The 23,863-nt window shown below is 38.8% G+C and overlaps 1 protein-coding gene across 1 annotated transcript in view; it reads right to left on the reverse strand.

The window, feature by feature from the left end:
- PID1 (phosphotyrosine interaction domain containing 1) overlaps positions 1 to 23,863 on the reverse strand; it is a 253,765-nt gene that overhangs the window by 214,047 nt on the left and 15,855 nt on the right. The gene's annotated exons all lie outside the window — the stretch shown is intronic.

The raw sequence follows: 23,863 nt of genomic DNA on the forward strand, positions 1-23,863 counted from the left end.
CAGGATCTCAGAAAACACTCACAGCTCACTAGCAGCCAATGCAACCCATGAGGTCAACTCAGGTGCAGATTAGGTCTAGTCAAGTAAAGCACACAGCACCTCATCCAGTGAACTCAACCCCAAGCTGTCCCTTTAGTCTATGGGGAATTCATCCAAGCACCACATTTGGCCTTCTATAGTAATTTTCACAGTCAAATGCTCCATCCCCTTTGAAGCAGATCCCTTTGCACATAAAGTCATTCTGGGAGTCTACCATCACATGACTATGTCACAGAAACAGTCTCCCACTTACTTAGTATCTGTGCTCTCCCTAAAAGGCAAGTTCTATCAGCCCCATTTTACAGGTGACGACGATAGAGCCCAGGCACTCTGAGACACCTGTCCAAGGTCACTCCACTGATAAAGTAGCAGACTCAAAGCTAAAACCAAATGTGTGTGGTCTTGGAGTCACTCGGAGCTACTTCAGAAGAACCGAAGAACACTCTCTCAGCTTTGCTGGAGTTCCCAAACTTTGGTCAGTTCTCTCCCATAATCAGGTTTCTGTCATTCATGTTGCCACGGATGTGTCTCAATAGTCCAGATGTGTGATGGCATTTTACAAAACCTACTTCCCACTCTTCCTCTTTAACCTCCTTGGCTTAATCTCGTTGTGCTGCTATAACAAAATACCACAGAGTAGATAATTTATTTAAAAAAAAAAAAAAACAGAAATTGATTTTCTCACTGTTCTGGAGGCTAGGAAGACCAAGATCAAGGTGCAGGCTTGTTTGATTGTCTTGTGAGAGCTGCAGCCCCTGGAAGGAAGGAATGCTGTGTCCTCACACAGTGGAAGGCTAAAGGGCAGGCTGAACACTGTGTGAAGCTTCTTGTATAAGGCTCTTCATTTCATTCAAGAGGGGAGGAGCCCTCATGACTTAATCACCCCTTGAAGGTCCCTCTTGGCTGGGCGCGGTGGCTCACGCCTGTAATCCCAGCACTTTGGGAGGCCGAGGCGGGTGGATCACGAGGTCAAGAGATCAATACCATCCTGGCCAACATGGTGAAATCCCATCTCTACTTAAAAAAATAATAATAAAAAGGGCGTGGTGGCGGGTGCCTGTAGTCCCAGCTACTCGGGAGGTTGAGGCAGGAGAACAGCCTGAATCCAGGAGGTGGAGCTTCCAGTAAGCTAAGACTGTGCCACTACACTCCAGACTGGATGACAGAGCGAGACTGTGTCTCAAAAAAAAAAAAAAAAAAAAAGGTCTCTCTTAATGTCATCAGTTTGGCCATTAAGTTTCAACACCTGAATTTTGGAGGGGACATATTCAAACTACAGCACTCCTCAATCATGTATGCAGAGAAGGAAACCAGAGATAGGAAGATAAGTGTCACTTAACGTTCCTCTCCCTTTTCCAACCTCACCATCTCCACTCAACAAAATCACATCAATTTGTGTGTGTGTGTATGTATGTGTGTGCTATGTATGCATACATTCATATATATATATAGTCCAACATGATGCATTGTTAATAACTGTTTGTTGACTGACCAAAAATGGATATATATATACACACACACACATATATATATGCATGTGTGTGTACATGTGTGTGTATTCACACTTATAGCAAATAAACTGCCAAAGAAAGTATATGAGATATGAAATGCAAACTAAAGCAACAGAAACTTACTCTGAGTTGAGACTGAAGGATGTGTTTCTCAAGTCTGCTTTTCCATATCATAGTATGGCCACTAAAACAAGTGAACATGTGTGTGTTCGACTTCTCAATAAAGCAGAGCTGTAAACTGTTCAACGGGAAGTGCCAAGAGACTCATTAGCAGAAAGGGCAAGGGGATAAGGCAGCGGATGTTTTCATAAACCACACAAATTCCTCAGTTTAATTTTTTTAAATAAGATCTTTGTTAGAAAATAAAAGATCAGAATGGTTAAAATTGCCTTACGTCTTTCATAATAGAATATGAATTATTCAAATTGGATTACTTGTTAAAAGCTGGAGAGGTTGTAGATGTGCAGAGAACAACAGGATGAGAATAATACATTTTGTAATATGAGAACATTTGGAAGCTAAAGGCCAGTTGGCATGTCATCATAAGGTCTTTTGAACTACTTAATAGTTCTAGATGTACATGGGCTGGGTGGGATGGGGCTGGGAGACCAAGATGAAGAGAGAGGTATAGAAATGAAGGGTCATGAAGTCCAGGTAATTGAAAGTAGTCAGTGTGCTAGATTTTTTTTTTTTTTTCTTTTTTTGAGATGGAGTCTCACTCTATCACCCAGGCTGGAGCGCAGTGGTGCAATCTCGGCTCACTGCAACCTCCACCTCCCAGGTTCAAGCGATTCTGCTGCCTCTGTCTCCCAGGTAGCTGGGATTACAGGTACCCACCACCACGCCTGACTAATTTTTGTATTTTTAGTAGAGACGGGGTTTCACCATGTTGGCCAGGTTGGTCTCAAACTCTTGACCTCAGGTGATGCACCTGCCTCCACCTCCCAAAGTTCTGGGATTACAGGTGTGAGCCACAGCGCCCAGCCTTGTGCTAGACTTTTTATAGTTATTATACAATAAGGAGATCTCTACTACCAAGCATATGTCTCAGTTATTTTTATAGAATTATTTTTAGCCAGTCAATCAACAAACGTTTATTATTTACAACAATACATCAGGTTAGAATAGGTACAAAAATATCTTTAGTCTCAAGAAGCATATGACTTGGAAGGCTAAGACATACAGAAAATACTCAGAAAATAATGTATAAGCCCTAATAAATGTGTTGAACACCATAGGCCAAAGATTATCAATGCTATGGGGAGAGGCCAGCATGTTGACCAGAGTAGCCAGCGCTTCATGGAAAGGGTATGACTTGAATTTAACTTTGAAAAATGAAGAGGAATTAGAGACACTGAGCCAAGACAAAGACAAATAAAACATAAAACCATGGCGGGCCCTGAAAGAAATAAAAACAGAAGACCAGCTAGACTTCAAGTATGGGATTTAAAGTTGGTCAGTTAAAGTTGTTAATTCCTTAAAGTATGGGCATTATACTGGATTAGCCTGGTGAGTCCAAAGTAATTCAAGGGTCTTTTACATGTAGAAGAGGGAAGAAGACAAGTTAGTCTCATAGTGATGCCACGTGAGACAGATGCAAGTGTCTTTGAATATAGAAAGGGGCCACAAGCCTAGGAATGTTGGCAGGGAAACTTCTGGCAGCTTGAAAACGCAAGAAAACAGCATCTTCCCTAGGCCTCCAGAAGTAACTCAGCCCTATCAACACCTTGATTTCAGCCCACTGAGATCCATTTGGGACTTCTGACTTCAAAATCTGTAAAATCATAAAATCTGTATCATTTTAAGCCACTAAATGTGTAATAATTTATTAGAGCAGTAAAGGAAACTAATGTATGGAACGTTCTCAAATTTCAGGTATTAGGGTGAGAATGGGGGGGCCATTTGCCTTCTAGACATATACTCATCTCTTTGACTGAAAAGAAAGCTAACAGGACCAGCAGGTAAGTCTGGAGTTTCTGATAGCCACTGACCATCAAACAAGGACCTATTCTGAAAGACCATAGGGTTTTCAGAGCACCTAGCATGGTGCCTGACACTAAATATTAAATATATAAACTCCCTTCATAAATACTGATAGTGATTCTTACATCATTAGTGACTACAAGTCCAGTTTTCTAAATCCTGGTAATCAAATGCATCATGCTTTATTTTGAGTACTGAAATAACAGTTGTGATACTATTATTTCAGCCTCTGATCAACAAGTTTTTGTCCCCTTTCTTGTCCCTCTCCAATCTTTCCTCCTCTCTCCCACCCTCTCTCTAGGCTTCTCTGCTCCTCTTCACCACTCAGTTCCTACAAGTATAGCTCTCTCCCTCCAGCCCCTCAAAAGCCATCAAAAGTTTGGCACCTGTAGCGGGAGGAGCTCTCAGAAGCAGTGAGTCTCTCCACTGGAGAAAAGGAAAAGTAAGGTAGATTAAGGAGGAGAAATCAATCAAAACCACAGCTACTCTACTCAGAGCCTGAGGCAGAGCAGAGGAGCTGCCCACAGGCTGTGGTCCTGAAAGTTTGCACTCAAGGGAGCAAAACAGCAGGAGGAGTCTGAAGTCTGTTGATTAAGACCTCAGAAGGTGGTGGTGACTTCCAAGGAGACACAAGAAGGAGAAAGGACACAAGAGAGTGAGCAGTAACTAGATGGGTGATTTGTAATATGTTTATGTGTTTTTTTTTCTATTAGAAATTTGTTTAAGATTTATTTTCATTTATTTTTCCTGACTTCCGAACTACTTCTTTCTAGAAATGCTAAAATTAATCCTTGAAATAGTCACTGGAACACTGGCACCGACACTTTCCTCCACTGTTGCAATCACTGACAAGTATTATCATTGCTCTTGAGCAAGGAAAGGGTGAGCTCGTGTGGTGACATTGTGGTCCTATTAGCTACTTCAAATGGATGGGCTGGAGAGATGAGAGATTAAAATCATTCCAAGAAACTGGCTAATCGGCATTCCAGTCTGAAGCAAGAAGAGACGCCAGCCAAACAGACCTCCATGGAAAGAGAATCAACATGATGGCTTCCAGGCATCTGGGGACGAGGGGCCAGGCAGGAGGAAATAAAAAAGACCTGTGGCCAGCTGGATGCAAAAAGCAGCTTGTGGCAAAGTTGGCAAAATACATGAAGACATTTATTCTTCAGTAGCTCTTCAATGGAGTGGAAAACCAAAGCCTGTACTTTGAAGAAAGGGGTATGAATATTATCTTGGAACAAGATTCCCTGAGATGTGAGGCAGGACATCACCCGAAGATGACCTGTTGAGGCTAGATGAGCGTCCAAGTCTACCAACGACTTACTCTATGACCATATTAGCAATGGTTTTCAGCTTTTGAAAAAACCATGTTACATTTAGACAGTCACCCATAGGGTCAATTCAGGCACAAACTTTTAAGAAAGAGACCCTGTTTTAAGCACGGAGGTCTCCTTAACAAAAACTCACCCCCAAAGAAAAGTGAGGAACAGAAGGAAGAAGGAGGAGGAACAGGGGCCACCTCATGATGGCAGGTCAAAAAAACTTTAAAGAGATTTGGAGAGTTGGGCATCCATTTCCATATGCAGTGGTCAGTCAGAGCTTCATAAAGACGGTTCTCCCACTTTAAAGGAGCAAAGCCACCTTCTTCTGAGAAAGTCACCCTTTTCTGCTAGGAATGCAATTTCAGGAGGGACTTGCCTGAAATGGTAAAGGAGAAAGGAGCAGCCCAGTCCGGACAGTCAGACCAGCTGAATAAACCCTGGTTAGCAGTGGGGAAAGAGGCTGCCACTAGGTCCTCTTCACATCTTACAAAGGAATGTTCAAGGAAGAGCAGAGAGAGAGCAGATAAGCAAGCATGCAAAGGTGGAGAGCATGACTTGAGGAAAAATGAAGAAGAAACCATGCGATGATCTCCAGGTAGAAGGAAGAGGCGAGGAGGGTGATGTAGAAGAAGGTGGGTTATAGAAGACAGATAAAGCCACAGTAATTATCACAGAGCAGGGTAGGCAAACTACACCCAGTTCCAAAACAGCACAATACCTCTCTACATATTAAAGGTTTATGTAAATGCAGCCACACTCACTTGCTCATGTGTTGTTTATAGACATTTCATACTACAACATCAGGGTAGTGTGTCCCACAAAGTCTAGCATACTGCCTTCTCCTTTACACACAGACACACACACAGACACACACACACACACACACACACACACACAGAGACTTCTAATATAGATGAGGATCTAAGTATTTTGGAAATCTTGTAAAATATTACCCCATATTAAGAAATTAAAACAAACAGAAGAACTACGTGGTAGATCACGAGTAATCAAGAAAATTATCCATTTTGGGAGCTAGGGAATCTTTTTGCATCCAGAGAATAACAATAGAAACCCAAACTAAACTTTATTCTTTATGTGAATATATTCAAGGACTTAGGAAAAAATATGCAGTCACCAAGACCTGTCAGTGTTGCAGAGTGAGGTAGTCAACACATAAAAAGATATCTACAGTTATGTATTCTTTTGGTGGACAAGAGAAGCAAACAAATGTTAGGTGAACATCTCCACTTACAATTTTCATTCATTCAAGTGTATCCCCTATAAATATTGCCACACCAAACTGACCTAACAAGCATTATTCTCTAGAGAGAACACTGTTTTGATGGGAGAGATAGCAATTGTGTGCACAAAAATCACTTTGTACAATAGAAAAAAAAACATGTTTTTAATCTCTGGAAAGTGCAAAGCTATTCATTTGTTTCTAATTATAAGGTGTGTGAGAAAAGGGAAAGGGACCTAGGTAGAGAAGGAGATGAAGGAGAAACCTTCTAAATAGGTATTTTGCTTCAAATCGAAGGCCATCCTAACATAAATAAGAAATTGGGGTATAAGTGACATTTCTTAAATATCTATACATTTTCATGTCCCTTACCCGCTCCACACACACAAGCACGTATAAATGCTTATTTGAATTCTGATATCAGAATGACCAACAAATTCTCAATTATTGAAGCGAACCATGGAAAGGAAGTCTATGGAATTACTAACACTGGAGTTAATTTATACTGACACTGGAATTAATTTACACAGGCACATAACGAAATTAATCATTCCAATTTTAATTAATGTTATTTTACTCTCCTCTACTAAACAAAATCTACACGGTAGAAAAAGTGGAGCTAGTATCAAACTAATTAGTAATGCTGAAGGTTACTTTAAGTTTTCACTTTCATGTCAAAATACAATCACATTAAGTTTTAATTTAGAGAGTTCCTTTCCATTTAATATGAATTCCCTTACTTCTTCAAAACATTATATTTCCTTGATGGTCAAGAAAATAAATATATCTTGGAGCACAAATGAATCCCTCAATTATGAGTGGAATTCGAAAGGCTGCCTCTAATCACCCAACAAAGTTTTTTAAAAGGGTTGGGTGGGAGACCATAACTTAGTGGGATAAAGACTTCACTCAAGCATGAATTGCTCTCAAAATCATCCAACTTCATACTATATTCGCGGTTTAAAATGCCAAACCACATCATCGCTCAGTTGATCTTGGAAAGTTTCAAAAACCGCAGGCCAGAGTCCAAAGATAAATTGGTCAGTGAATTCATTACTTCCAGAAAGAGATAAACGTTTGAAAGAAAAGAGGCCATAGTGGCTCCAGGGACGCAATCGATTAGCGCACAGTACTTATAAGCAAAGAGGCCATAAACATTTGTTTGCATTACGAATAAAGTACAGCATTCCCTCTCCTTGATCAAGGTAGCTTTGGCTGCTAGTTTGAGAAGTGGGACAAATGAATAAGAAAGATCGGAGTTAATCTACAAAGACATGAACTTTCAATCCACCTCTTGCATTTTTAAAAGGAAACAAATAAGTCTCAGGCCTCATAGGGAAGATATGGGCAGGGATAAGAGGGGACAGGCATCATCTGTTGTCTCAGAGAGCATTACCAAGTGGGCTGCAGCATGGGTGCTAGTATTGGTCAAACCATTGGTCAAACCAGCATCATCATCAAAGCTCCACTACTAAACACCTTATCTTTGGCCAACTTCTTTCCTAAACCTGTTTCCTTACAGTAACATAGCAATAGCATTGGTAGTGATCTCAAGAATCTTGTAAAGATATTACTACTAATTATTGATATTATTTAAAATACACACTTAATTTGAAAAGTGGTTTATTCAACACCCCACTACCATCACCACCAAGAACTCTTAGATTCTGCTGTACCTTTGTTGTCAAATAACCAAAAGGATGAGAAAAAAATGATTTAAAAGTTTTTTTCTTGCTATAGAGAACACGTTCTCAAACTTCATAGAGTCTCAGAATCTCTAGGAAGGCTTGTTAAAGCACAGATTGCTGGGCTGCACTCCCAGAGTTTCAGATTTAGTAAGCTGGTGGGAGGGGCCAAGAATTTGCATTTATTACAAGTTTCCAAGTGACAGATGCTGAAGAACTGAGGACCAATTAGAGAACCACTGCTGTAGAAGTTTATAGTCGTTGGTTGGAAGCCTTTGGTTGAGAGGGAAAAGAGACCAAGACTCACAAATTCCTGCAGGAAATGAGTAAGGAAAAAACACAGAGAGAGGAATGTCCACCTTGCCCTTTACAGCCACAGACAAGAAGACAAAGCTCAACCCCCTGTGTCAATCAACACTAATGCGATGGGAGCCTGAGAGCCTCAATGTTGGCTATGCAGAGATTTCAAACTCTGCCGTGGAAAGGAAATACGTTAGACATCTACGGAGTTATGACTAGATTTAGGAATAGGGGATGGAAAGAAAAAAATTTCACAATAAACCTTTTACATGATGATTTCTTAAGCTCCATTTTCTAATATATTCAAAGAGAAGGTCATGTTCAGCAGCAGTGAAATTTAAGTCACTAATCCTTCACTGAATTATTTCAAGACATTGAAATTTTATTTTAATTAGATGGCTTAAGTCATTTACAATGTAATTCTGGACTACTTTTACAACTTGCTTTTGGTAGCATTAATTTGTAACACTCATGTTTAAACTACCCGTAAGAGTACACATAAATACTCCTAAGACAGAGGCATAAAAGATAATGATTTTATTGTAATCCAATTCAACCTATATTCCTGGCACTATTATACTCATAAAATATGCATTGAAAACTCTAGGTGGGAGATCTATTTTCATCTATATCCAAATAGTCCAACAAGGCAAGACTGAACCATTAGGCCTGCTGGAAAGTATTTCACCTGGCAACAGCCCAAAGCCATTCAACTCCGAAAGTGTTATTAGAAGAAAGAAAAGTCAATGTAGGTAAAACATCACATTTTCATTATTACAGATGCAAACAGATACATTGCTAATTATTTTCCAAAATCACTTCATCCTAGCAATATTATGAAAATAAAAATGAAGAATAAATATCAAATTCCATTCCTGAATCTTAGTATTTCCAGAAGTGTTTTACAAATAAAATGAATCCCCTGAGACATTCTGTGAATAAAGAATTTATGGTCAAAAAAAAAAAAAAACTTGGATATCAGTGAATGTGACATGTTTTACTTAGAACTTCTCTATTACTGAGAAATCATACAGTACAGAAATCTACTTAGCTTTGTGTAACTCAGAGGTTCCCAAACCAAGTAAGCAAAACATCTTCTTTTCATGTCTGTGGTGTACCTCTCCTGGATATAGACTTCCGGGTTGACAGATTGTTCTTTTCTTTCACCACTTAAAACTTAAGTCATTCCCATTGCTTCCTCCTTTCCATTATTTCTGATAAGTTGGTGAACATTCATCATTGCTCTGTATATAATGGATTATTTTTCTCACTGTTGTCATGATTACTTCATTGCTTTGACTTTCCGCATTTTGACGATGATTTGCCTAAAAAACAGAAGTGTGGTTTTCTTTGGATGTCTCCCACTTACAGTTTGCAAAGGTTCTTGAATCTTCAAGTTAATATTTTTCACCAAATTTGGGAATTTTAAATCTATTACTTGTTAAAATATTGTTTCATGTGCCAGTCTCTTTCTTGTCTCTTTCTGGGACTGCAATCACATGTATTTTATATTGCTTGACGTGTCCCATACGGGGCTCTGTTAATTCTTTTTATTTCTTCTACATTCTTCAACAGGAGTAGTATCTATTAATCCATTTTCATATTCACTGGCCTTTTCTTCTTTCTTCTTCAATTTGCTGTCAGGCCCATATTGCAACATTTTCTATTTTAGATATTTGACTTTTCAATTCCAGAGTTTCTATTTGGTCCTTCTGTATATCTTTCATTACTCAGTTGAGATTTTTCATTTGTTCACTCCTCATGACAAAATCCTTAGTTCCTCTGATAAATTAATAGTAGTTGTTTTAAAGTATTTGCTCTTCCCACAGCTGTGTCTTCTTAGGGTCTATTTTTATTGACTCCTTTTTCTCTTGTTTATGTTTCATTTTCCTGCCAGAAAATTTTTAGTTTACACTGACCATAGTGGATGACACATTTTAGGACTCTGTATTCTGTTGTCATTCTGCAATAACAGGACTGTTTATTTGTGTTTTAAAAAGCAGTTAAATTACTGGATAATCACCTTTAACATGTGGAAGATTCACTTTTACACTTTGGTAGGCTAGGTCTGTTTCCATTTTGCCCTCAATCCAACAGAAAAATTTATTTTACCCAGAAAATCCTATAAAATACTATTAACCTAGCCACAGAAATCTGAGTGTTGCACAAATAAAACAGAATGAAAAAGTATTCTTTATGTGAGCACAGGTTTTTAAGGGGTCCAATTCTTTCTTCATAATTCTGAAAGCTACTCAAAACATATCTTTTCCTGAAAAGTTAGTGAGTTATTAGGTAGTATAAATTCCCGGCATTGTAAATCAAGCTTTATTTTCCCCATACGGTCAGAAAAGTTATAATAACCAACCCAGATCACCAAATAAGAAGCAAAGCACCTAACCACTTCTCTGCTGAAGTTAAAATAGAATCTTTTCATTTTTTCACCTACTTTCATGCAAAAGTTACCTTTTTTCAAAAATCAAATATAACAAAATGCTTACATACAATACAGAACTGTCTTGCTCCCATCTTCACCACCTTTGACAAATTTGTAAACCTCTGTAAGTACCTTTTTTCTCCCCTGTAAAATACTAGTAACAACAGTACCTCTTAAGCACAGCACAGGTACAGAGCTATCACTCAGTAAATCAGTGTTTTTGTTTTTGTTTTTGAGATGGGGTCTCACTACATCTCTATTTCACCCAGGTTCTTCTCAAGCTCCTGACCTCGGGTGATCCTCTGGTCTTGGCCTTCCACGTAGCTGAGATTAAAGGTGGGAGCCACCATGCCTGGTTAGTAAATAGCTATTTTTAAAGGCAGGGACCTCTACCTCTAGATCATGAGGTAGAAAAATATTTAATCCAACAACTAAAACAGAGTTTTCCTGTTCTGCCTAATTAGAGGCCAGCTAAAATCAAAACTCACAGTACTTGCTATGACTCAGCTACTCCACATAACAAGAACTGCATGTCCACAAGCTAAAATATAGCTTAGTTATAGGTCCAAAAGAAAAACCCGTGATTCTACACCCACCCTATCCCACTGCCACCTGAAATATGCTGCTTCAACTGGTAAAACTGGCTGACTCCATATCTGGTCTCATGCTCCACTCAGCTGCCTATGCTAAGAACCTCAGGACTCTCCTCTATACTTCCCGTCCTCTCTAATCAGTTATCAACCCATTCTGCCTCTTCACCCTAACTCAAAACCTCTGCCACCTCCTCAACCCCAAAGTCACTGCTTTAGATGATATCTTCATCCCCTTTTGCCTATGCCATTTCCAACAGCCTCCTTACAACATTTCCCGGCTTGCAATACATTTTCTATACCACCAGCAGAATCATCTTAAAACCAGTCTGAGTCCTTTGTTACCTGTAAGCCCCCAGTAGTTTCCCAATGCCTACAAAATGAAGCCCATGCTCAGAAACATCCTATAAAATGTTGTACTATAGCCCAGTTGTGCTTCCATACTCTTTCACCCCAGTCCTTCTCCAACCCTTCAGCCTCATGTGATGTGCTCACTCTTGTCTGGAACAGCCTGAATTCACAACTCTGTGAAGATTCTTCCCTATGCCTAGGGTAATCTTCTCTACCTACCAAATGCCTATTCATCCTTATATTAGTCCATTCTCACGTTGCTGATAAAGACATACCCGAGACTGGGCAATGTACAAAAGACAGAGGTTTAATGGACTAACAGTTCCACATGGCTAGAGAGTCCTCACAATCATGGTGGAAGGCAAGGAGGAGCAAGTCACGTCTTACACGGATGGCAGCAAGCAGAGAGAGCTTATGCAGGGAAACTACCATTTTTAAAGCCATCAAATCTCATGGAATTTATTCACTATCATGAGAACAGCATGGGAAAGACTCACTCCCATGATTCAATTACCTCCCACTAGGTTCCTCCCACCACACATGGGAATTGTGACAGTTACAATTCAAGATGATATTTGGGTGGGGACAGAGCCAAACCATATCAATCCTTAAATAGGCTACATCCTCTTCTTTGTGAAGGGTTCCTGTCTAGGGCAAGGTTCATAATTCCCCACTCTGCTTTTATTATAGCACTGATTTCACTGTACTGTAATTACTTATCCACAGGTCTGTTGCATCCTCAAGACTGTGCACTCCCAGAAGACAATGACAATGCCCAGTATAGTATCTGGCTCAGAGCAGGTGCTCAAGAAACATTTGTTGAATTAATAAATGAATATCACCTTTAAAAAAAAATTCTGTAGCTAACATTCTACGGGTACATGGCATTTGAATATTAAGCCCAAAGATGAAAAACAAGAATGGAACAAAATATCTGCCTCACAGTAAATCCCACCACCCAAGGGAACTAATCAAATAAAACAAGAAATAAGGAGGATTAATATTAATCTCAATCATCTTTATCTGCATTCCTCCAATACCAAGAGAAATGAAAATCTTTTATTTTTACACAATCAAAGTTACATCTACACCATTCAAAGCCCAATTTAGTAACTCTCAGCTTTTCCTAGCTCACACATTTTTGTTATAATGCTTTCTTTTCAGATCATCTAAAGTTTTTTTAAAAAATCATCTTAACTTGGTTTTTGTCAAGCAAAGGTTAATATTGGATACTTTAATCACAAAATTCATGTTTGGCACTGGGTCCTGGCAGAAAGCCCCACGTGTAATTTCTCTGGGACTAAATTACTCATTTCTAATATAAACATAAGAATAAAGCAAAAACCAGCATTATGTAAACAAAATATGTTATTTTTTAGTTCTCAACTGAAAACTCATGCAACCTCATTTAACCACTATTTCAATGAGACATGGGATTTTAATGTGAGACAAGACAAACCAGGATCCCTTGTCAAGCAGTCAGTATAGTCCAAAAGAACCCCATACTCAGTAGCCTTTTTCCAGTCACATTTTTAAGCAGTCTGGCTTCATTTTTTCCAAATACAGAACCAAGTATCCCTGATTCTTATCGTCATCCAAACAACTGCAACCAGCTGTGAAAACTAGAACTAGGAATCAAGTCTGTCTATAGGGAGTCCCCTCAAAGCTACTAAGCATGACTGTTTTCATCAACAAATATGCATGACCCTATTTCCAAAATTCCAACTCTGCCGACCATTTCATTTCAAAAAGAGAGAAAGAAAACGAGATGGGAAGAGAGAGTCAATCCTTTAAAATCCTTTAATTTTTCTTTATTGTAACTCAATCAAAATTAGGTAACCCTCATAAGAAAGTTAATTGTCTTCTCCTCTTTTGGGATTTTATTTTGTAACTCCCCAAATAATGCATTTATTACAAACACAAGATACCTCTTTTATTTCCACAATCCTCACATACTGACTAATCTGCAAAAGCAATCCCATTCTTTTTTAAAAGTAAAACCATGGACTCTTCCTTTCTCACTTTCTTATTGAGAGCTTCATGTCCCGGGCTTTGCTCTCTGGATTCCCATCAGAAGGTTCCTACAAAATCCTCCCTACCTTATGCTCTGCTTCTGCAGCATTTAGGTATGACATCTGCCACAGCATTAGCCACTTCAGCGTTCAGAGAAACAGAAAAACCATCCTGGAGAACTTCAAAACGCCATAAGCAGAAGCTTCAGGTAATAGAAAGGGAGCATTACTTGCTTTTCAGTTGCCTAAGATCAAAATCCTACACACAGGTCTGTTGTGTTGCAAAGCCCATCTCCACCAGTAGACATGTTTTTCTTTACACTTAAAAGAGCTGTCCAAACTAATTAAGGCATTTGCATCTTCTCCTTGACAACACTCTTAAAAGCCCACCTGTTGTGTGAAAGTCTTCTGCATGACTAAGTCTCTTGCACTCCCCTCTTTCTGTGTTCCCTTTGGAGCACATGACTTCATAAAGCTTGTCTCTTGGCCATGTGCCTCCCTACTCCCAAACAAGGCCAAGATGAAAATGATGCTTCTTGTAACACTCCGAGCCTCCTGGTAAAAGATGCAGTGGTGGATATAAGCTCAAGTACTTCTTACTCCTCATTCCCAAGTTCAGGTGAAAAAGACAACTTGTATTGCCTTGCCTACTTTCCTTCCCTGTCATCAGCCTTTACTAACAACAACTATAATCCTGAAGGTATGAAGATGCTACTTGTTTTAATCAGAATCAATGTATGCACATTACATTAAAAACTCTGACAAATTCTTAACACTTACTATTACTTAGAGTGTAAATTACAGCGCTGCTCACCAAGAAAATCAGCATTGGGGGTCTGCAGCAGTTACGCCACACCTTTGATTAGCTGACTGCTAAAAAGTACTTGAACGTATTTTACAGTTTATGAAACACTTTTACATATATGATCTCATTTCACACTCAGAAGAAGTCAGTGAGGTAGATTTTAGTAGACTCATTTTACTGAATGGGGAAATTGAGGCTCAGAAGTTTGTGTAACTTGCCCAAAATTATAAAGACAGTACTTAGTAGGGTTAAAACTTCCATGAACATTTCCCAATTCCTAGTTCTACTCTGTTTCCATTATACCATGCTCGCTTAAGCCAGGGGAATGTTTAAGTCATGTTTTATCCTGCGTCCTTCATTTTGGCTGTAGTTTCGTCGGTTGTTGGCTGTTTTTGGTGTTCTGTTTGTTTCATTTTGCAGACAATTTTGCAGACATTGTGACGGGGACTTCTTTAGTAAACCTGAACAAATAAGAGTTATTTCTTCTCTTTTTCTGTAGAAATAAAAATAGAATTTACATATAATAGCACTCACTGATTCCTGTCTAGGCTAGTTTGAGTTTAAAAAGTTGGAAGACCTCATCCACAGCAGTTCCCAATGCAGTGCTTTACATTTAGGTAATTATCAATTATCTTTCAAATTCATATTCACCAGGGAACCAATACAGCTAGCCTACCAGAAGAAAATCATGCTTCAAACCGTAGAGCTGCTGGCATTCAGGTCGTGAAATAACATAACTATGAAATTATGCAAGTAAACATCATCCTCATTCACGTAACATTTGAAAAATAATTGCTTTTAAGGAAATAAAGGAATATCATGCAATATCCCTGCAAGGTCCATTTTCAGGTCCATATTTCACTACACGGAAACACACACACACATAATTGAGGAGTTAGGCTTCCTTGGTTACATCCCCATCCAACAATAAACAAGCTGGAAGTCAGTCACTCTATTCATGTTGAGCTGTGGGCACACACACCCATTTATTATCTGTGGGACCGACTGTGCCGCAAACCTTAGTGGCAATAAATAGTTGCAGAGGAAGAACCAACCATGGAACAAATAAAAACATGAGTGGACTCCAAAAAGTACAAAGATTTGCTCAACAAAACTCACCAGGCACTATAAAACCTGCCTCCAATCCTTCAACTGAAGGAAAATGTCTCTGGCAACCAGGAATAGTTAAAATTTCCTATTTTCTGATTATTCCAAGTGCTTACCTCGGCACATCCGGTCTCCAGCTGGGTTGGTCAGGACAAGAAATCGCCTAAGAAAGCCAGTTCTCACAATCTTTTCAGATCAATTTAGCAATTTGCAAAATGGAGAAGGTTTACCATGATGGAAAAAAAAGTAAGGTAGCCTCCACAGTAAAAATACTCAAAGCCACAGACAGTAACCCACCAGCTCAAGTACAGAAACAGAATCCACATCACAATAAGAAAAATTCTACTCGGGGAAAACAGAAAGGGAAAATAAATAAAACCAGAGAACTTCTATCATTAATGTGCATATGGGGCAAACTGAATACAAAGCTCCATAGAGGAATAAAAATTTTTAAATGATGATTTCTAGAAAGCACGGTGTATCATTGAGGATTAGCTTCAGCTGCAAACGAAAGAAAACGCAAAAGAACAATAGTTTAAAGGACATAGACATTTCCATCTCTCTCACAGAAACAAAGCCTGGAGGGAGAGGCCCAGGGCTAGTATGGCAGCTCCAGGACTCACACACCTATATGTTCTACAGTTCTTAGCACATGGCTCCCCTCACATGGCTTAAAAGGGCCTCTCAAATAGCCATCACATTTATATTCCTGTCAGATTACAGGAAGAAGAGTGCAGAGATGCATGCATCCTGCCTGTAAGATATCCCTGCTTATGTCCCACCAGCTGCAACTAACTTGTATGATTAGTGCAAGTGAACTTGGAAATAGCAAAATATTTCTTTACAGCTGGCATTTGCAACTGTTGGAAGATAAATATTTTACAGACCAAGGGAATTCAGGGCCTTGGGGTCCATGCTAACATCCAACAAAAATTTAGAAACTACCTGCTTTTGCCAGACACTAGGTTCTGCACTGGAGAACAGCCCCCGCCTTTAGGCATAGACAATTCAGTGACCACCATTCCCTAAAACAACTAGAAGTGATGTTTATGAACATGCATGCATCATGTCTTCTTCTTTCATAGTTTACTTGGAAATAACCTCAAACTTACCAAAACACAGCAAGAATAAGATAGCTTTATCAGATCTACCAACCACCAACACTTTATCACATTTGCTTTATTATGTACTGTCATTCTCACTTATTCACTTTCTCCCTCCTCCTTCCCTTACTATTCCTCTTCCTTCTCATCCTCCTCATCCTTCCCTCTCTCTCTTCCCTTTCCTTACCTTTTTCCTCCCTTCACCCACATGCATGAGAGTAAGATACAGACACTATTTCCCCTTCATCCCTAAATATTTCGGTATATATTTCCTAACAACAAGAACATTCTCTTGCCTAACCATAGTAAAATTATGTCACCAACCAACTCAGTGAAGTCATTTACACAAATGTTTTTCCTGGTCCAGGATCAAATTCAAGATCATGTACTGTACTGGGTTGTCATGTCTATTTAATCTGGACCAGTTTCTTAGCCTTTCTTTCTCTTTCATGGTACTGATATTTTTTGAAGCGCATGAGACAGTTGTTTTGGAGAATACATGCTCCTGGGACAGGAATATGATGCGAGTGAGCCTTCTCAGTGCATTGTATCAGGAGGCAGACGATCGTGGTTTGCCTCACTATGGGTGATGCTAACTTTGATTCTCTGAGTTAATTTCTTCCATTGGACTTTTCCAGTGGAAAGTTAGTATTTTCCTGGAGTCAACTGATAGTGTGTGGTGAGATACGTTGAGATTCTATAAATAACCTGTCCCATATAAAACATTCACACACTAGTTTTATAATCACCAATGATTCTTGCCTGGATTAAGTATTACTATGATGATTGAAAACGGTGATTTTCTAACTCTGTCACCCCTGCTTTATTTATTAGGTAACATTTTACTGTAAGGAAGAGCTTACCTTTCTCACCTATTTATTTGTTTGCTTATTCCTTTGTTTAAATCAGTTTATATTAGTATGAACTCATAGACTCTTACTTTTTTTTCAAAGGGCTAAAATCCACAAAAGTTGTTATTTATTTTGAGGTGTACTAAATTTGTCCAATGAAAGCCAAGGGGGCTTCTGTGTCATGTTGAAAAAACTTTTTTTTTCTGAGCAATTCCTTGCTTTCTAGAACAACAGATAATGTGTTCAGGAATCCTAGAGACCTCTGACTTTCTTGATGATGCTCAAATGGAGCTCACTTTATTTTACATAAGGAAAAGCAACCTAAAAATTTCTCCCCCATAACTGAAAGCCCACCAGAAAACAGATGCAACTCTGAACAAGACAGATTCTATATTTTATATTTTTAATTAATTGTCATTTATGAATAGCTCCAGCTATTGACATCTCTTGTATTCCTGAAATTAAATATAACAAAGGGAATGTCTCTAATAGTAAGTATAAATAACTTCGGTACAAGCTATCTGCAATATTTTTATTTAAATGTCAAGAAAATCCAGAACACATTTCAAAGAGTTTAATATAGACACATAGAATTATGCATTTCCCCCATTAACATGTGGCTCTAAACATAGATGTAAGAAAGCGTATCTCTGTCAATACAAAAGTAAAATTCTTCTCTTAGCATGCTCATTATGCCACTCTATCTCTTATCTTTCCATCCACAGAAATTAAGAGAGATGGCAAAAAAATAAATTATAAAATGTCATTAGTTTATTGAAGCATGACATAAATATATTCACTGAGCTTGTATGGTGTTGCCAGCCTTATATTCCGAGTATTAGTCCATGTGCAATGGGGCACACAAAGATGAACAAAGACCCAGCCCTCAGCTTCTAGGCTTTTACAAGATAGAAGTCCACATGTAATTCTAATAAAAAGAAAAACAAGAATGAGCTAAGTGGTATAACTGAAACAGAAGAACAAACTGTGGACACCCAGAAGAAAGGGATGACTCATTGCAACTGGATACCAGGAAAGACTTTGGCAGAAGAGGGGCAGCTTCAACTCTGTGAGAGGAGTATGATCCCTGGGGCAGAGCAGGCGGCTGACAGAAAAGGATATTTCAAAGTGATGAAACAATATTAGCAAATGCATCAAACATCAAAACACACAACTGTGGAAGATGGTCTGGAATGTATGGAGGGATGTAGAGAGAGATGAAAAAGATGCTTTACGAGCTTGAACCAAAGCATCAAAGCAACTCCTTAGCATCTGATAAAGGCACTTCTTTATAAACACTACAGAAAGTGGAGGAAAATGGTTTCACCTAGTCACTGATATTTGAGTTCATTTGGCCTTGTTCCCTACAATCTGCTCACATCCAATGTGAAAAAGACTGCAGAGAAATGAAATAAAAGGAAAAGAAGGTATAAACCAAATGATGTTTTCCCAAATAAAAAGTTATCTAAACAGCATCTGTCCAAACAAACATAAAAATTCCCAACTTCTGAGTACTCAGATGTGATTTTTTTTTTAAATCACAAAAAAGAGTCTTTCTTTCTTAGGACTCCTGGCAGTTTTCAACACATGCCATTGGACAAAATGCTTTTATTTAAAGATGGGCTAGAAAACCATCTGATACCTTATCAGACCCAGTATCAACTGACTGTTCAAATCAGAGGACTGTGTTGCTTTCAACATTATTGCGCCAAACCACAGGAAAAAAGCACAAAAGTTCTACAGCAAATAAAAAAGCTCACAGCATCTGGGGATATCACATCTTCTACGTCTGCCATTATTTTAAACTCAGCACCTGTGGTAGAGGTGGTTGGCATGATGCTGCCAATTTTCTCGTTTTCCTTACTGACAGAACTCCAATTTGGTTGGGGACAAAAAAGTGCCCAGTCAAAATATTTTCTTTCCCAAGCAAATATTTGGTCACATGTCACAGTTCTCATCCCTGAGGTGTTAGTATCCTTCTGGGTAGGACTCGAGGGAAAGCTTTTGTTTACCTAATAAAAACCCAGTGACGATGAAGACCCTCATCTTTGCCCTTTACAACGTCTTGGGATGGAAGTTTCTCCTGTAGCGACATGGATCTACTTGGCATTTAACTGATTGAAACCTTCTTGAGCACAGGGAACTCTTCTTTATACCTAGCTTAAAAGTCAGTTTGGCTCCTCACTCAAAAACAAAAGGTCAGTCAACATTTGCTGAAAGCAAACGAGGAGAAATGAACAGGAGGAGCAGCACTGTGACGAATCCAAATCACAGTCAGTGTATGTTTACCCTACGGTAATATGCATCAATCAATTCAAGAGTGCCCAAATCTTTCAAGTATCACTCTCCTTTTTAAATCCAAAACATTGCTGACCCACACATAGTACTTTGATGCTCAATGACTGAAAATGTGCTTAAAGTCCAAAAGCCACTGTGAATCAATAATGATTTCAAATAAGTATTTCTTTTAATAAAGCACACGGGATTTGAAAGTAATTGACATATTTGCAAGGTACTGTATTTTTTTTTTCCAGTGGATAGGAAATGCAGAATGCAGAGAAGGTTAACAGTGGCCTGGAAATAATTCCATGGCCCTCTTGAGTTCCAAGATCCGTTGGTCAAGAATTACTAATCGATACTAAAAGCACTGTGTCTGAATCTATTCCACTGTCAGTATACCACCCAGAATCCCCAAAGATGTGAGTTTTAACATAGCCATGACTTTGCCTTTCATTTTGGCCAAACTTAGTTTCCAATTTCTAAAGCAGGCTTCTGCTCATATTTATAATGTGAAATTTTTCTTAAATGTTAACACTTAGGAAATCGTTATGCTGCATAAAAATTCCTCTGAGTGTGAGATACACGAAGAAATGCATGTGATGAAAAATAATGTGCTCTATCACACATTTTCATATTCACCATTAGGCATTAAAAGCTTCAAATCAAAATTAAATTTCCTATGTAGGGGCCAATGATTACAAATAAAACACAAATAGCATCAGTTCCTTAAATTAGCAAAAGCAGGCATCTGCTAAAGTTCTGAGGTGGACATTCAGCGCATTTTACAAGAAATCAACAAAATGTCCATTTCTTCCCATCCTTGGATCAAAATAAGTCCATTCGTTCTCTTCATCTATAACCCAATAAATAAGTTTTGATGGCCATCTAATGCAAAGATAATGCCCTTTTAATCATAAGCTAAAAAAAAAAAAAGAAAAAGAAACATTTAAAAAAGGAAAGGAAAAAACACACACACACACAAAGAAAGCAATGGCTTTGAAGCAACAGCCAAATTTGTTTTTGTCCAATTCGTTTGTGTCTTCCAGCCCACCAAGAGCTTACAGCTACTGAAAAAGGAAGATGGAAGAAAGGAGAGGTGGTGGTGGCCCCTTGGGAAAGCAATAAAAAATGTCTAAAAGGCTCAGCAGTTAGCAAGAGAGTTCAAAGAAATCAGGAATGGAAAGAACTTCATTCCCATTAATTATAGGGAAAGGAGGAAGAGAGAAGCAAGAAAGGAAGAAAGTTGTTTTTGTTTTTGTTTTTTTAAATTGGGGGCAGAAAACACAGATGCGGTCACAAATAACAGAGCAATTCCACCTTACTTGCAAAGTTGGGATCCCCGTAAATGCTAATTAATTTTTATTTCCAAAAGACTCCCTCTAAGTTTCATCGACTGCTTGCCTACTCCTAGGACGTGCCAGCACACATCCTTTCCAGTTCAGAGCAAATACATATCTCATGGGCCAGCTCCTGTTCAGCAAGGGCATTGAATTACATTATGAAGAAAAATGCCAATTCTCTGGGCCAAGGAGTAAAGAGATCAGCATTGAGCCTCAGCTATTTACCATTAACACAGTAGAGAGGAGACATAAATTAGTAGGTTTTTTAAACTCTGTATTCTTCTTTCCCTAGACTGCCTTACTTCCAGAAAACCCGAGAGCTGTATCACTCAGTCTGTCAACTTCCTAAAACAGATACTGGCCCGTACTCTATACCTGAATATTTAAATACAATTTCCCCAAGAAGATTCCCACAAGGGGAATACTAATTTGAATTTTCTTCGGTTGCACAACACTTCCCCAAATTTGCACTTTTGCAAAGCCATTCATTTCCTACAAAGCATCAAGTTCCTAGAGAAAAGACAAGGAGGTGGGTGGGGAAGGGGGTAGGGGGTGCCAAGCTAACTAATGCCAGATGAACTTTCCTGGATCCAGAGGGCTTTGTTTTGAAGATTTCTGCCTTGTGTTAAATCAAAGTAGCAAAGCAGGTCTTGAAAACTGGGGAAATACATTCTCTACCCAGAAGGTCAGGACTGCCAAAGTTGGAGGTATTTAACTTTCTGGGCTAAAGAATCCACATTGTCCTAGAGTGAACTTACAGAGCCATTCACATTTTTAACCAACAACTACAAATGTGTCTTAAGAAATGAAGCTCAGACAGACTAAGGCCATGTCTTCTTTGACTATTTTGGCCAAAGCAGCTATTTGCATCCCTGACACTATTTCCACTCCAGGCTCAGAGATAAGAGGGATTTGTTTCATAATGCGTACCAAAATTACTTTATTTGTTTTGGATGCAGTCAAAGCATCATTACTTAAAATGACACTCTGCTTTTTCAGTGCAGCAATTTGGCAGGAAGGTGAGAGTGACATCCAAGTTATAAAAATCTTAAGATTTATAGGCGATGCCAATAGCAGGACTACACCCTTATAAACAACAAGGACCAAAAAACCTTTCTCCAAAGATGGACCAGAACCTGGAAGCTGTGGGCCAGTACAATGGTAAAATGAGGATTATCTTCATTCAGTCATTTAATTAAGTAAGGGTATGTGCTTAAAAGAAATTCCAAGGAAAAAAAAAAATTGCACCCTTTCTGCATCCCCCAGTTAAGCATGCACAGGTTTTACATGGAAAGGTACCCATATACAAGGACACTGTGTGTCTATGGGTTTCTGGTATCTTAGAGAGCTTTCAAGCATGGCTCCTTCACTTTTCCCCAGACATATGCTCTGCCCCACATATTACCTTTTGTGAAAGAGAATTTGAAGACTGAACATCAATTGGTTCAAGGGAAATGTTACCTGTGTATCATTTGGTTCTATGGTTGCAAGCAGTAGACACCAACTCTTGCTGACTTAAGCAGAAAGAAAAAATATTGGAGTAACACTGAATTGAAAGGAGAGGGAGAGGATCCAGCTCAGAAAGGAGAGGGATAGAGCCACTCCCAGGGTCTGGGCAGCAGGACGACAGACCCTCTTCGGAAATGGTTGCCAGCATCATCAGCTCTGACTACTTTGTCTTTTTGTCGCCCTGCTGAGGATTCCAACTCCCAGGAGAAAGTGTCTAATCGATCTAGTTTGGGTCACACATAGTCCCCGTGGCTAAAGAATGGCACATTCATTAAGAACAACAACAACAACAACAACAAAAACCCTCCAAAATTGAATGGAGTCTCCCTACTGAAGACGGATAGAATAGTTCCCCAAAGCAAAATCAGGGTGTTGTTACCAAAAGATGGGAAATGAAGCTGAATCAAAAAACAAAAACAAAAAACACAGATGTCCACTTCTGCTTCTACATAAACAGTCTTAGCATTCCTACTGAACTGTTTATTTTTTCAACTTCTAGGGACAACTTTGGCAAAAACTACAACTAATGCTATTATCCAAGCCTGTGTTACAATGTCCCATATAAAGAACCACATGATAAATTCCAGGGGCTTCAAGTTAGAAAAACGTCAGGGCTCCAGATGAGCCAATATACATTCTTCTATTAGGCCATGAAGGTTAAGTAACTAACTAATCATTTTTCTCTTTTTCCTTGGGCTGCTAGGAAGCTCAGACCTGAAAGTTTTAGGCTGAGTTATGACCTTGGTTATAATTCTAGTCTAGGTGTTCAGGCACAACTAAATTCCTCCTTTCATTGTATGACTGGTGTTCAAGGGGTTTTATGTTTAAATGATATGTTTTAATGTTTAAATGATACGTTTCTCTTTTATTGACAAGTACTTCAAAAGCATGTGAATTTTCTTCCCTTACTAACCAAAAGCCAACTTTTTCAGAACTATATAAGGGTCTAATGTATATCTGTATTTTCTGAGTTTGTAGTTTGGCCAGGACTTTTCTATTCTGTGGGCAGCATCATCCCTTTCATTTTCTGCTACAGCAGAAATAATAAGCTTCTGCAGCAGAAACTATTTCAGATGATTTCTGGTTTTAAAAGGTGCTACAGAAAAAACAGATTAGATGAGAGACAGTATGCACCCTAAATCTCAATGAGGTTAGAGTGTGCAATATTTTTTCAAATAGTTATCAATAGAGTTCACTTTTTATGGGAAGGGGGTCGAATGGAGAGCAACACACAACTGTCTCAAGTCTATAATAGACAGCCTCATCCAACTCAGATGGATGATGGACATCTCAGGGACTGGGATGCACACAGCATCCATGCTTTCATGAATCAAATGGATGGGTTGAGGGTGGGAGGTCTAATTCATTGTTTTATAGCTCAAGCCACTGTGTGAGTCG

Source organism: Chlorocebus sabaeus, chromosome 10, assembly GCF_047675955.1.
Source record: "Chlorocebus sabaeus isolate Y175 chromosome 10, mChlSab1.0.hap1, whole genome shotgun sequence".
Classification (NCBI taxonomy): Eukaryota; Metazoa; Chordata; class Mammalia; order Primates; family Cercopithecidae; genus Chlorocebus; species Chlorocebus sabaeus.